We start from the raw sequence: 15,926 nt of genomic DNA, 5'->3' as shown, positions 1-15,926 counted from the left end.
TAGAGACAAAAATAATCATTCATATGGATTGAACACCTGGTAACCGACATTCACAATATGCATATAAGAATATCCCCATCATTCCGGGATCCTCCTTCAGACATGATATAAATTTTGAAGTACTAAAGCATCCGCTACTTTGGATGGGGCTTGTTGGGCCCGATAGATCTATCTTTAGAGTTCGCGTCAATTAGGGTGTCTGTTCCCTAATTCTTAGATTACCAGACTATATAAAAAGGGCATATTCGATTAGATAATCCAACCATAGAATGTAGTTTCGATTACTTGTGTCTATTTCGTAAAACAGTTATAAAAACAGCGCATGTATTCTCAGTCCCAAAAATATAAAGAGTAAAAGGGAGCAAATGAAACTCACCATACAGTATTTCGTAGTAAAAATACATATAACGTTATTGAACAAGTGCAAGGTTGGCTTCGAATTCACGAACCTATATTAATTATATATATTTATATGTTGATCAATATTTGTCTAACAATTTAGGTTAAGTCGTAGTGTATCACAATCCTATTGCTCGAGACTAATATGCAAAAGTCAACAAAAGTCAATTTAACTCAAAATGATTTCCAAAAATTTATACATGATTATTATATAGTTTAAATATCATCGTTTTATATTTTTAAATATTTTTAAAAGATTTAATAGAGTAAATAATATAATTCATTTATTAATAAATAAAAATATACTTTTATATATCTTAAGTAGTAAAATTTATAAAGTTCATTTAATATTATAAAAATATTATGATAGATTCTATTAAGGTATTTATATTATACTTATTTGATAAAATAACCTTGATAACAATAATAAGTAAAAGTTGTATTATTTTGTAATAATGATTATTATTATTCTATTAATAAAAATATCAATATTTATATTTATTAAAAAAAATATTATGATAAAATGATAATTCTAATTATGATAACTTTAATATTTACGATACTTTTAATAATAATAATAATGATAAAAAAATAAGAACGATACTTTTATCTAATCAATATCTTACAATATTTAATTTCATCATGATACTCATACACATTATTTCTTAATCGATTCATTTAATAGCTTTTAATCGTCTTTTATATCTCGTTCGTGTTAATGATAATAATAGTAATTATAATAATTAGGTGTTACTAATATTAGTTTCTAGTTATAATAATACTAATGGTCATAAATATTACGATAATATTAATGATAATACTAATTATAACTTTAACGATAGTAATAATAATAAAATAATAATTTTTAATGATAATACATTTTATGGATAATGATAATGATAATAATCATAATAATAATAATAATAATAATAATAATAATAGTAATAATAATAATAATAATAATAATAATAATAATAATAATTAGATAAAAACTAGAACGACGATAATAACGACGATAATACTAATTATTTTTAATAATAATACAAAAATTCAATTGACTATAACTTCTAATCCGTTCATCGAAATCATTTGACATCTAAATGAAAGGTTCTTAATTTTTCGCTAGCTTTCCAATGACATGCATATCTTATACCTTATCTCAACTGTATATGTAACTAATTCAGGACCCAACATAACCTATCTAACGACAATATCAAAAATACAAGCATGCATAATCCTATAGACTCGAGCACTAGTCAGGGATACACTAATAATATATAAAAGTTAAGTTATGAGTACTCACGTATCAATATTGAGAATCAATATTGCAAGAAAGGTACGTAGACGCAACGGAGATGATAAACACTAGTTTGACCTCACGAGCATACCCATGAATAATATCAATCACCTCCATAGTTATAACCCATAATTTCCTTAGCTCTATCCAACTCGAAAACCAATTTTGAAAATAATACGCTCATAACCTCGTCGTAGTATATTTTTATTTGTATTTCAAAGATAATAATAATAATAATAATAATAATATTAATAATAATAATAATAATAATAATAATAATAATAATAATAATAATAGTAATATGTGTTGTATGTGCGTGTGATGTGTTAGAGAAAAAAAAAATTATAATACGGAGGATAAGATATGAATGAATAAGTAGTAATTGTGTTTGGGTGTTGTTTTATAGCAAAAAAAAAATATAACTGAAATATCTATCTATCAATCCCATCGATAAAAAAAATAAAAAAAAAATATTTTTGTGTCTATGATTTGTCGAGCATAAACAACACACATCCCCACTTGATTTAACCTCACCATCATAAAAAAATAAAGGTGATGTATGTGTGGATCCAAGGTAGAAAAAATAATAATATAGAATAAAGAATGGATGATGATGATGATGATGATGATTGAATATGAACATAAAGAAAAACCAACGTACACTTGCATCTTCTTTTTTTTTTTCCGTAAAAAAATATTCAGAACCAGAAAGATGAAAAAAAAACGAATTTGAATATATATATATATATATATATATATATATATATATATATATATATATATATATATATATATATATATATATACATTTTCTTATGAGAAACGAGTCATAAAAAGTGTGCACATATCTAATATACTTTTATGTTTATTTTAGGAAAAACTGGCCGTCCAAAATGTAATATATAAAATCTATAGTTTATATAACTTAAAAAAAATGTAATTATAATTTTAACAAACATTTAAGTTTTAAAATTAGTGACTAACCTTCGTTTCATATATATTTAATTTTTATATTAAATAATAAATAAATATATAATAATATAAATATAAGATTTTGCATACCTAAAAAGTTCCAACTAATTTGTTTCATTACTCTCGTGAGTTGCACAACAAGACCCGTGATATTATTATTATTATATTATATAACATGAGGGAAAATCATGGTAGCCTAATATCGAGGGACCCATGAATCTTGTGGCAAATTTTCCTTTTAGGAAAAGCTAAGATCGAGTAAATATGAGAGACCCATTTGACTTATGATTAAGATCAATGGTGAGACTTCAAAATTAATCATCTACCAAACCTAATTTAGGGCCACACTTGTAATATTTATATTAAATATTCCCATATTAGTATTAACAATTCTCTTAGTTCTTTTTAAATTAGATTTTTATTATCTCGTAATATATATATATATATATATATATATATATATATATATATATATATATATATATATATATATATATATATATATATATATACTTTTAAGAAAAACTTTATCATTTTTGTATTATAAAATTATAAGTATAATATATATTTTCAAAACTAAATATATTTCAAAGTGTAATTTAAGATCATTTACGTAATAGGAATTACTAGATCATATAACATTTTTCATTTTAAAACTTAAATAAGTATAGTTCATCTATGTACTAGCTTTTATTTTAACTTCTTAACGTACTAATTGACATATCTAAATATCAATTGAATCAATAAGCGAGTGTTACAATTGTTTACTTAATTAATTTGAAATCAGATATATCTAATATACATAAACACGTTTTGAATACACTTTGTAAGTTATCTATATATTTAACAACCAATATTCCGACTCACGTTATTTAATCAAAGACATTTTAATTAAACAAGTTCTATTATATTGAAAAGTGTTTTCGTACATTTGAAAATAGATCAATCGAGTATTATGAAATTCAATCCTCCACCAACCTTTGCCTAACTCTCAAAAATTGACAAATTGTTCTTACTTGTAAATCACTTTACCATTTTCTGAATATTGCTAAAATGGAAAGATTTCTCAAATCCATGTGGACCTCACAACAGAGACTTGTAACCATATCATATTTTATTTGATAATTCAATCATTTGATATTTTAATCTCATCGATAAATATATTTTGAAACAAATACATTCATGTATCGTATTATACATCTAATACTTTGTTAACATTTTCAAGTTATAATATATATACACATATAGATATATTATCATACCTGTTCCTATAACAGTTCATGAATCATTATAATTTGGTCGAGGTTAAATGAATGTATGAACATAGTTTAAAATCCTTGAGATTTAATTTACCAACCTTTGCTTATCGTGTCGGAATAATGTAAAGATTAAAGTTTAAATTTGGTCGGAAATTTCCGGGTCATCACAGTTGCAAAGTCCAAATGGCATGCGTTTGTAAGTAAAAGTACCATAAGGGCACGTGAACGTGATTTTCTCTTGATCCTCGGGTGCGATTGGAATTTGTAAGTATCCGGAGAAACCGTCAAGAAAACAATAGTAACTATTCCCAGCTAACCTTTTCAACATTTGATCAATGAAAGGTAAGGGAAAGTGATCTTTTCTGGTGGCATCATTTAATTTTCTATAATCAATACAAACACGCCATCCTGTTACAATCCTAGTAGGAATAAGCTCATCTTTTTCATTTGTGATGACAGTCATGCCACCCTTCTTAGGTACACATTGATCTGGGTTTACCCATGGACTATCAGAGATTGGATAAATTAAACCTGCATCGAGCAGTTTAATAATTTCTTTCTTAACAACATCTTGCATATTTGAATTTAGTCTTCGTTGGCGTTGCACATATGTTTTATGACCTTCTTCCCTAAGGATTTTATGTGTGCAATACGAAGGACTTATGCCTTTAATGTCATGAATTTTCTATGCAATAGCTGGTTTATGAGCTTTTAACATATAAATGAGTTGAGATTTTTCATTTTCAGTAAGAGAAGACGATATTATTACAGGTAATTCAGATTCACCATATAAATAAGCGTATTCCAAATGGGTTGGAAGTGGCTTTAACTCTAATATTGGTGGTTCTTCTATCGATGATTTATATCAATATCTGTCTTCCTCTTTTAGCATTTGAAGTACTTCTGTTGTTGGTTCGTAATCATTAGCCATAAGTGCAGCTGACATTTCAGCTTCATCAATTGGTTCAGTTCCTTCTCCTAAAGAACATTCTCCTGTTCCTTGTAATTCTGTAAATTCTTGTAACAATTCTCCATGTAAATCTATAATTTGAATATAATAACATGTATCATCTGCAGATTACGGTTGTTGCATGTCTCTATTAACAGAAAAGGTAACACTCTCGTCCTCTATACTTACGGTTAGTTTCTTACCAAACACGTCTATTATTTCTTTAGCCGTGTTTAAGAATGGTCTTCCTAATATAATAGGAACTCGAGAATCTTCTTCCATGTCCAGAATAACAAAATCTACTGGAAATACTAAAGTACCAACTTTAACTAGCATGTTTTTTCCATTATCCCTCTAGGATATTATACTGATCGGTCTGCTAGTTGTATGCTTATCCGTGATGGTTTTAATTCTTCAAGGTCTAGTTTAGTGTATAATGAATACAACATTAAATTTATACTAGCACCTAAGTCTGCCAGTGCTTCTATTGAACTAAGACTACCCAGAAAACATGGAATTATGAAACTTCCTGGATCTGATAATTTTTCTGGTAGTTTATTCAACAGCACTGCAGAACAATTAGCATTCATAGGAACAGCTGAGAGTTCTTCCATTTTCTTTTTATTTGTGATTAGATCTTTCAAGAATTTAGCATATCTTGGCATTCCTGAAATCACATCAATGAAAGAAAGATTGACATTTATTTTTTTAAAAATATCCAAGAATTTGGATTGCCCGGCTTCAAGTCTTTCTTTTCTCATTTTATTCGGGTAAGGAAGTGGTGGTTGATATGATTTTACATAAGGCTTTGCCTTAACTGTGTTATCTTCATTAACCTTTTCAACTACCGGTTCTTTTTCCTTATCTTGCTTAGGCTGTGGTGCCTGTGTAGTAGGAATAGAGTCATCAGAAATTACAAGTATTTTAGGTGGTTTAAGTGTAATACCACTTCTTGTGGTAATGGCTTTAGCTGTTTCTTTTCGGGGGTTAGCATTTGTATCGCTAGGTAGACTCTCCGGTTTTCTTTCACCTATCAACCTTGCTAGGTTACTTACTTCTTGTTCCAGATTTTGGATTGAAGCTTGTTGATTTCTAAATGCTTGAGCATTTTGTTCATTAGTTTGTTTCTAAGATGTGAACAACTGCGTTTGAGATTCAACTAGCTTTGACATCATATCTTCTAAATTAGGCTTTTTATCATCGGTTTGTCGTGGTTTATTTGGAAAAATAGGTCTTCGCTGGTTGTAAGTATTGTTAGATACTTGTTGATTGCTAGGACCTTGTTGGTTGTTGTATGGAACATTTCGGTTATAATTCTAATTTTGATTGTAGTTTGGTCTTGGCGGTTGATAATTATTTTGATAATTATTTCCAGGCCTTTGGTTGATGTATGAAACATTCTCTCTTTGTTCCATTGTTTGTTCAATACTGAGACAATCTTTTGTCAAATGTGGTCCTCCACACTGCTCACAACTAATTTGTATTGCGTGAATATCTTTAGTCATCTTTTCCATTCGTCTTTCAAAAGCATCTAACTTTGCAGAAATGGAATCAAAGTCATGGCTAGAATCGGCTCTTGCCGCTTTAGATGATCTAACGATGTCTTTTTCTTGGTGCCACTCATGTGAGTGGGAGGTTGTGTTATCAATAATTTTGTAAGCTTCAGTTACAGTTTTCTTCATAATGGAACCACCAGCTGCTATGTCGATATCTTTTCGTGTAGTAATGTCACATCCTTGGTAGAATATTTGTACTATTTGATAAGTGTCTAAGCCATGTTGAGGACATCCTCTCAATAACTTTCCAAATCTTGTCCACGCTTCATATAAAGTTTCATTTGGCTTTTGTGTGAACGTAACAATTTCTCCTTGAAGTCTCACGGCTTTAGATGCCGGAAAGAATCTTTTAAGAAATTTCTCAACTAAAACATCCCATGTGTCAATCGCCCCTTCAGGTAATGATTCTAACCAATCTTTGGCTTCTCCCTTTAAAGTCCAGGGAAATAACATGAGATAGATCTGTTCATCCTCAGCTTCTCTGATTTTAAATAGAGTACAGATCCTATTAAAGGTTTGAAGATGTTCGTTTGGATCTTCTTTTGGCGTACCACTAAATTGACATTGATTAGTTACCATGTGTAAGATTTGTCCTTTGATTTCATAATCTTGCGCATTAATGTCTAGTTGAGTAATGGCGTGACCTTGGCCCGTGCGTGTAGCTCTCATTCGATCTTCCATACTTAGAGGTTCCTGATTTTCCATGATTGAATTTGTTGAATCTGAATCACTAGAGGATTCTGATTTAATGGTTTCTTCCTCGACAATCTCTGGTTGAATGATTTGTGGTTCAGGAGGAATAATTAGTGGTTCAGGATCTCTGAATTGTACTTGAATATCCTCCGGGTTCTCAATTGTGAGGTATTATCAGAAATTTGAATTGGAGTACTTGGTCGATTAGATGATGATTCTAAAGAAAAATCAACGGAGACAATATTGGCTAGATGTCTTGATCGAGTTACAGGTGGTGAACGTATGAAAGGTGGTGAACGTTTTGCTCGGTGCATTCACTGAATATCCTATTAGTTATAAAAATAAAAAATTATATAAGTTATCAAATTAATAGACTTTTCTGATTTTGCCCACGTTTCGAATAGCCAATAGATGCAGCAGGTTGCCAGGACCCTTTAAATCGGAAGCCCACAACTCGCCACTAACAAATCCAACTATTACTACGAACCAGAAAATTTTGGATGTCTATCAATTTAACCGCTTAAAATAATTTTTCATCTAAATTTAAAGAAAATAAAGAAAATTCTATGTCCTAAAAACTAGAGCGTAGAAATGAGAAAGAAGAAAGTGCGTCGAAAAACGTCGAAAAATAAAAGGTCGAAAAATAAGCGTCGAAAAACAAACTAAATCTTGCGTCTAAAGGTATTAAAGCTTAAAAGAATTGTATATATCCAAAACGGCTAGAACTTAATTAGTCACTAAAATCTATTAACTATTAAAGCGATAAGCGACGTCGTAAAATTCTAAAGCGCCTAAGTCTTAATCTAAAGAAAAAGCACTTAAGGAATTTTACGGCAAAGCCTAAAAATCTAGAAATATAAATTAACTACGGCAAAAACTAAGTTACGAACTAATTACGAACGACAAATTATAAAAGTTACGAATTAAACGTTTAAAATATACACTTAATAAAAAGATATATTATAAAAATGATAAAAATAAAATTTTATATAAAAATATTATTTTTATATTATTAGTTTATATAAATACTTAAAAATACAAATTATATATTAAGACTACAATTAATAATATGTTAAATAAATAAAACTCAGTAATTAAATCTAAACCCTAATTTAAATAATAATAGTTAAATTAAAAACCCTAATCTAATTAATTAGTAATAATAATTATTAACACAAACCCTAATCCGTACCAGCTGAGGTTCAGACCCTGTCAGACACCACCATGCGGTCGTATGGATTTAGAACTTCACTCTCATGCGATCGCATGGAGTGCAGGTTCAGATCAGATGCAGGCCAAAATTTTGCAGATTCAGATTTCTTTTTTTTTTTTTACTTTTTTACTTTCTGTTTTTATTTTATAGAAAATATAATTTAATTAAAACTTTTATAGAAAAAAAAATTACTTATTAGTTTTTGTGACTTTTAACAAAAGAAATAAAAAAAATATAAACTTTTTAATTTAAATAAACTTAAAAATATAGATATATATTTTTCTTTTTCTTGTTTTTATATTTTAAAACTTATGTAAATATATTTTTACAAAAATAGCTTAAAAACTAAATTTTTTTTATAGCGTCTCGCTTTCGGCGTTGTTGAGTTCCCCGACAGTGGCGCCAAAAATACTTGATGTGTGCGAGGTGTAGTACAAAATAGATTATATTTTACTACGAAATACTATTAAATACGATACAATTTTACACAAGTTTATTTATTTATTGAATGGTTATACCTAAACCTTGCTACAACACTTATAGGCAGTGTACCTAATCGTAGAGTAGTGTAGTTTTTAGTAAGTCCGGTTCGTTCCACAGGGAGCTAGCTGAGTCTAACGCTATATTTATTTTAAACTATATTTGTATAAAATTATATATATATATATATATATATATAAGTAATATTATAATTGTTATAAAAGGGAGGTTTTACCGTTTAATGACCGGTTTGTCGCTTTTTCGTCTTAAGTCACAATTAAAACCTAATGTAAAATATTAACTTAATTTAAAGCGTAAAGTAAATGACGATAAATAAAAGTGCGATAAATAAAAGTATGATAATTAAAAGTGCAATAATTTGAAGTACGAAAAATAAAATGACGATAAATAAAAGTGCGATGAGATATAAAATAAAGGAATTATGCTTATTTAAACTTCCGTAATCATGATGTTCGACGTGTTGATTTTAATTTATTACCATGGGTTAATTGTCCTTTGTCCTGGATTATTCAATATGTCCATCTGGTTTTTATCCATAACAGTCCATCGGTCATAAATATAAAGTGCGAGTGTCCTCGTCAAATTACCCTTATACCCGAAGTCAAATATTCCAACTAATTGGGGACTTAAACTGTAATAAGGTTTTAATACATTGTTAATGATTACACCAGGTTATCGACTGTGTGCAATCCAAGGTTTTAATACTTTATTAACAATTACACCAAGTGTCCTTGTATGTAATCCACCCCTGTTTTAATGAGTCCATTGACTATTAATCCATTCCCGTGTCTGGTTAAATGAACGATTATTAGTATTTATAAATATCCCGCCCATCGTGTCTGATCGAGTGTATGTGGTTATTTATAATTACCTCAAATTGTAAATCTCTATATTAAATTAACGAACTATCATTCAGTTAAACAAATATAAAGCCCATTAATAGCCCATAGTCCAATTTCCACAAGTGTCGGTCTTTTGTCCAAACCCCAATTATGGTCCAAAGCCCAATAACCCCGTCTTAATATTTAGTCCAACATCACGATTACTTAAGCTTAAATAAACATAATAATAACTTAGCTACGAGACATTAATGTAAAAAGGTTGAACATAACTTACAATGAGTATTAATCGCGTATTGTTACACGGACAGAATTTTGACTTACAAACTTAAAACATTCGCCACTATAACCTTATTATTATTAACTTAATATTAAAATTATAATTATAAAATAAATATAAATATATTTGAGAGAGAGTAAGAGATCAGTTGATTGATATTGTGTACTCCTCTCGTCCGAATTCGATTGCTATTTATAGACCTGGCCAGCAACAGTATCTCATGCGATCACATGAGATTAAGCCTTCATGGCCATGCGATCGCATGGCCGCCTTCCACTGGTCACATGTCGATTAAAACATGGGCTGCTGAGTGTTATTATATATTATATAATATATATAATTTTATATAATTAAATATATATTATATTATATTCATGTGCATAGTAGACTTGTAATTTTACCTCCGTTGAGTCGCGCGTTAATAGTTGGTTCAGGTCCCGATTTCGGATTTTCGAACGTCCTTTCGTAAGATTTAATATCTTGTACTTTGCGTTTCGCGGCTCGTACTCTTGTAACTTTTAGATGTTTCTCAGCAATAATTGGAACCACTTGGATTGTACTTTGTACTTTTTAGCTTTTTGGTCGTTTGCGTCTTCAAATCGTCGAATCTGTCTTTTATCTTCACCTTTTATTATTTAAACGAATATCACTTGTAAATAGAACAATTGCAACCAAAATCTTGTCTTTCTTGAAGGATAATGCTATGAAATATGTGTTCGTTTTTAGCATTATCACACCTCCTGAAGGAAATCTCGACAACCATTCAGCCATAAACCTTAGTCAACCCATATCTCCCCTCTCTGAAAGTAACTTTCTTGGCAAGAATATTCAAATAGCACCGCTAGGACAAGGCATTCCTTTACCTCTACTAAGGAGAAGACCGAATGAAGAAACAGATTTCATTCCGGTATATCAGGAACCCCAGTCAAGGGAGGACTGTGAGGAGTTTCCCAAACCAACCTTCGAAACTAAAGAAGACGTTTCTGAAGAGGAAGCATTAAGAAAGACGATTTTCAGAAATGAAGAACAGATAGCATCAGTGACCGCTACTGAAGAATCAGAATTCCAGGAGAAGTATGACTCATTAGACCGAAAGGAGATAGCTAGGATGAAGCCATATATCGAGGAACCTCCGGAATTGGAATTGAAGAAGTTACCCGACAATCTGGAATATTCATTCTTAGAAGGAGAATCGCAACTCCCTATAATCATCTCGAAAGACCTCACGCCACAAGAAAAGGCAAAATTGATTCAAGTTTTGAAATCACATAAGAAGGCAATTGCTTGGAAGATCTCCGACATCAAAGGGATCAGCCTCAACTATTGCACCCGCAAGATCTTCATGGAAGACGATTTCAAACCTTCAGTTCAGAGGCAAAGAAGGGTCAACCCTATGATTCAAAAAGTCATCAAGAAAGAAGTAATCAAACTTCTAGACGCCGATCTGATCTATCCTATCTCCGATTCAGCATGAGTTAGTCCTGTTCAAGTGGTACCCAAAAAGGGAGGGACAACCGTAATTCAAAATGAGAATAATGAACTTATTCCAACTCGGAAAGTCACTGGTTGGAGGGTTTGCATAGATTATTGTAAACTAAACGATGCAACCCGAAAGGATCATTTTCCATTACCTTTCATCGAGCAAATGTTGGAACGTCTATCAGGAAATGAATACTACTGTTTCCTTGACGGTTTTTCCGGCTACTTTCAAATCCCCCTAGATCCAAAGGACCAAGAGAAAACAACCTTTACCTGTCCTTATAGAACATTTGCTTATCGACGTATGCCCTTTGGGTTATGCAATGCACCAGCCACATTCCATCGATGCATGGTAGCAATATTCCACGACATGATTGAACGTTGTATGGAAGTCTTCATGGACGACTTCTCAGTCTTTGGTAGTACCTTTGATTCGTGCCTTTCAAACCTAGACAAGATGCTCACCCGGTGTGAAGAGTCAAATTTAGTTCTAAATTGAGAAAAATGTCACTTCATGGTAAAAGAAGGGATAGTTTTAGGACATAAGATTTCAAAAGCAGGAATAGAAGTTGATAAGGCTAAGATTGTGAAAGGACCCGTTCATATACATTATAAACCATTCACAATAGTTGATTACATCGCGAGGTACTTGACCTCTATATGATACATTTTACAAATATTGCATTCGTTTTTAAAAGACAAACTTTCATTACATTGAAAGTTGACGGCATGCATACCATTTCATAATATATCCAACTATAATTGACTTAATAACAATCTTGATGAACTCAACGACTCGAATGCAACGTCTTTTGAAATATGTCATGAATGACTCCAAGTAATGTCTCTAAAATGTGCAAATGCACAGCGAAAGATTTCTTTCATACCTGAGAATAAACATGCTTTTACCAAAAGGTTGGTGAGTTCATTAGTTTATCATAAGTAATCATTTCATCATTTTAATAGACCACAAGATTTTCTTTTCCATTTCTCATAAAATATACGTCCCATTCATAGAAACAAAAATAATCATTCATATGGTGAACACCTGGTAACCGACATTAACAAGATGCATATAAGAATATCCCCTATCATTCCGGGAAATCCTTCGGACATGATAAAACAACATCGAAGTACTAAAGCATCCGGTACTTTGGATGGGGTTCGTTAGGCCCAATAGATCTATCTTTAGGATTCGCGTCAATTAGGGGTGCACTAATTCTCAAAATTAGTGATGTTCCCTACTTCTTAGGCTACCAAGCAAAAAAGGGGCATATTCGGCTTCGATCATTCAACCATATAATGTAGTTTCAATTACTTGTGTCTATTTCGTAAAACAGTTATAAAAATAGCGCATGTATTCTCAGTCCCAAAAATATATATTGCTAAAGCATTTAAAAAGGGAGCAAATGAAACTCACTCTACAATATTTTGTAGTAAAAATATTCATACGTCGATACTGAAAAATGCAGGGTTGGCCTCGGATTCACGAACCTATATTATTCATATATATATATATATATATATATATATATATATATATATATATATATATATATATATATATATATATATATATATATATATTAAAACATTTAATCGTAGAATCACTTAATTTCATTTATTAATATATAATATTTATATATTATTAGTTTTATAGAGTTTTATAATAACTTCCATTTAAAAATGTATGTTTATTTTATATTTTAAATTATATATATATATATATATATATATATATATATATATATATATATATATATATATATATTTATATTTAGAATGATTAATATCTATACATTCAGTTATGTTAATATATCTGTATATATGGTTAGTATTATATTTAAAAATCAGTAATTTGCTATGTGTAATTATTTATATAAGTAATATCAATATGTCTGATATATAACTATATGAAATATTAATTTAATTATAGTATATGTAATAAATATATTTTTATATACAAAATTATTTATTTGTTAATAATGAAGTTTTGATGATAATAAAATGATAGTTTTAATAAAGATATTAATTTCAATGAAAGTACTAATTATAAATTTTAAAATAATGATACTATTAATAATGATAATTATAATACTGATAATAGTAATGACTATAATAATAGTAATTTTTATTACTAATGATAATGGTATAGTTGTAATAATCATAATAATGGTAAAAGTAATAATATTGATAATGATAATAATAACAATAATATTAATATACTTAGTGGTAATAACTATACTAATAATAATAACAATAACAATAACAATAATAATAATAATTCTTAAAATACTTGATAATAATAATAATAATACTAATAATAATAATAATAATAATAATACTAATACCTAATTAATAATAATAATAATAATAATAATAATAATAATAATAATAATAATAATAACAATAATAATAATAATAATAATAAAATAGATTACAACCTTTGAAGATAAGCCCTTAAAAAAATGCCATGGACGGGACTCGAACCCAAGACCTCTCGTTCCATGCAAAGACCCCTAACCATTTAGCCATCTATTATTTTCTGAATAAAACTCCACTGAATTTCTTATAACCCGTTTGGCCCAACAGTAGAACAGGATCACAGCCCAACAACAAGCAATTTTGTGGCCCATGAAGAAAAACCTTTGTAATCCATAAAAAAAATAGATCCAGTATACTTGGGTTTTAATTGATTGAGTAATAAAACAAGTAGGGTATGGCAGCAATAATACCACGACAATATCATCATCAAATCATAATCATCGAACATCATCTTTATCATTATCAGTCTCATCTTCATCACGATTTATCTCATCATCTTCAATCATCATCACGATCACTTCATCATCATCATATGATCATCATCATCGACATCATATTTTCATCAATCATCACGATCACTCCTGTATCATCATTCGATCTTCATTCATTATCATATTTGAATCATCACATTCGTTATCATAACATCATCAACCTCGTCTCCTTCATCATCTTTCGCGGGTAAAATCTTGCAGGAACAGTGAATACCAGAAGAATATGGTGGCGGTTTGGTGTGATTTCGTGAGTGGTTTGTGGTGATGTTTGGTGGTCGAAAGTTGCAGGAGAGTCATATATCATTATCAATCATCCTCATGATTGTCACCGTCATCATTATTTGAATAATCACCATCATCATCAATTCTATTTATCATCATCTTAAATTAGTTATTTCATGTATCATCATAATATAAACTCGTCATCATATTTGTTAATTTAATAGAATCAGAAACGAGATTTCCTTGATAGTGTTTGATGGAGGCGTTCAACGAGTAGAAACAATAACAAGCTAGGAGGCAGTGATAATGATAGGTTGTTAAAGATGTTTGGTTCTTGATTTTGGTTCAACAACAATAAATGGGTTTCGAAATTGATCAGAAATAGTAATATAAGCGTAGCAGCAACAGTAATTTGTGATGGTATTCGATGGTTCGGTTATAGGTCTGATAGAAAACAATAAACATGCAGTAGTAGGGTTTTCGATGGTCTTCTTTTGGTGGTTTACAGCAGGCTGTAACAGTAGGAATAGTAGTACAGTAGCTACAACCGTGGTGTTGGTGGGTCTGATTCTAGCTAAAATAGAAATGAATATAGTGCAGTAGCAGTAGCTGCAGTGGTTGTTGTGGTCTGTGGGTGTCGAGTAGCTGTAGACCAAAAAGGAACGAGCTGAGCAGTAGCTCGATGGTGATGATGGTGGTCGTATAGGTTAGCAAAGAAAGGATACTATAAAGTTGGTGGTTTAGGTGATGAGTTTGATGATAGTCATAGGTGGTGGTGTGATCGACAAAATATGAAACAGAATGATAGAAGCGTTGCAGGTGGTTCTTCTATGGTGGATGAAGTTGTGTATGGTGGCGTATGTAGGATGAGGGTGGTGGCCGAAGGGTGATCATGGTGTCGTGGTGATGGTGCCCCCGGTGAGTGAGGGAGTATGTTTATGGTGGGTTGGAGTAGTTTTGTTTAATCACAATTCATGTGATGCAAGGATAATGGTTCAATGGTTACATATCTACATATATGCAATTTCTTACAAATAATAGTTTATAATAATTAATAATTGATAATAATAATAATATAATAATAAAATCAAACACATGTGAAAGAACAGGAAAGCCATCGGAATTATTAATGACTTCGGATATTATTTCGTGTCCATTGCTAAACAGTTAAAATATAAAAGTGTTTCAAGAAATCTCAAATTTTCAATTTGAGTCCATTTATTTATTCTGGTCATTACCTGTTTGAAAGCTGAACAATAAGATTCGATAATTATTTATTTTCTGTTCCAATTTATATGTACGGAGTACAAAAACTTAGATTGAAAAGGTAAAAAAAATATTTATCAAAACTATTATCTTTTTAATCAAATTTTGGAACAACTTTTATTTTAAAACTTTATGTATATATATTAGACCTATTTTAAAAATAATTAAACGTTAACCGAAAGTTA

At 30.0% G+C, this 15,926-nt stretch overlaps 1 non-coding gene across 1 annotated transcript; it reads left to right on the top strand.

The window, feature by feature from the left end:
* The first annotated feature begins 6,646 nt into the window (after nucleotides 1-6,646).
* On the top strand, nucleotides 6,647-6,753 carry LOC139903181 (small nucleolar RNA R71). The gene has a single exon (XR_011778023.1). It is a non-coding gene; the product is annotated as a small nucleolar RNA R71 (small nucleolar RNA).
* Nucleotides 6,754-15,926: the final 9,173 nt, after the last annotated feature.

Source organism: Rutidosis leptorrhynchoides, chromosome 3, assembly GCF_046630445.1.
Source record: "Rutidosis leptorrhynchoides isolate AG116_Rl617_1_P2 chromosome 3, CSIRO_AGI_Rlap_v1, whole genome shotgun sequence".
Taxonomy (NCBI): Eukaryota; Viridiplantae; Streptophyta; class Magnoliopsida; order Asterales; family Asteraceae; genus Rutidosis; species Rutidosis leptorrhynchoides.
This window is presented reverse-complemented; position numbering and strand designations above follow the sequence as displayed.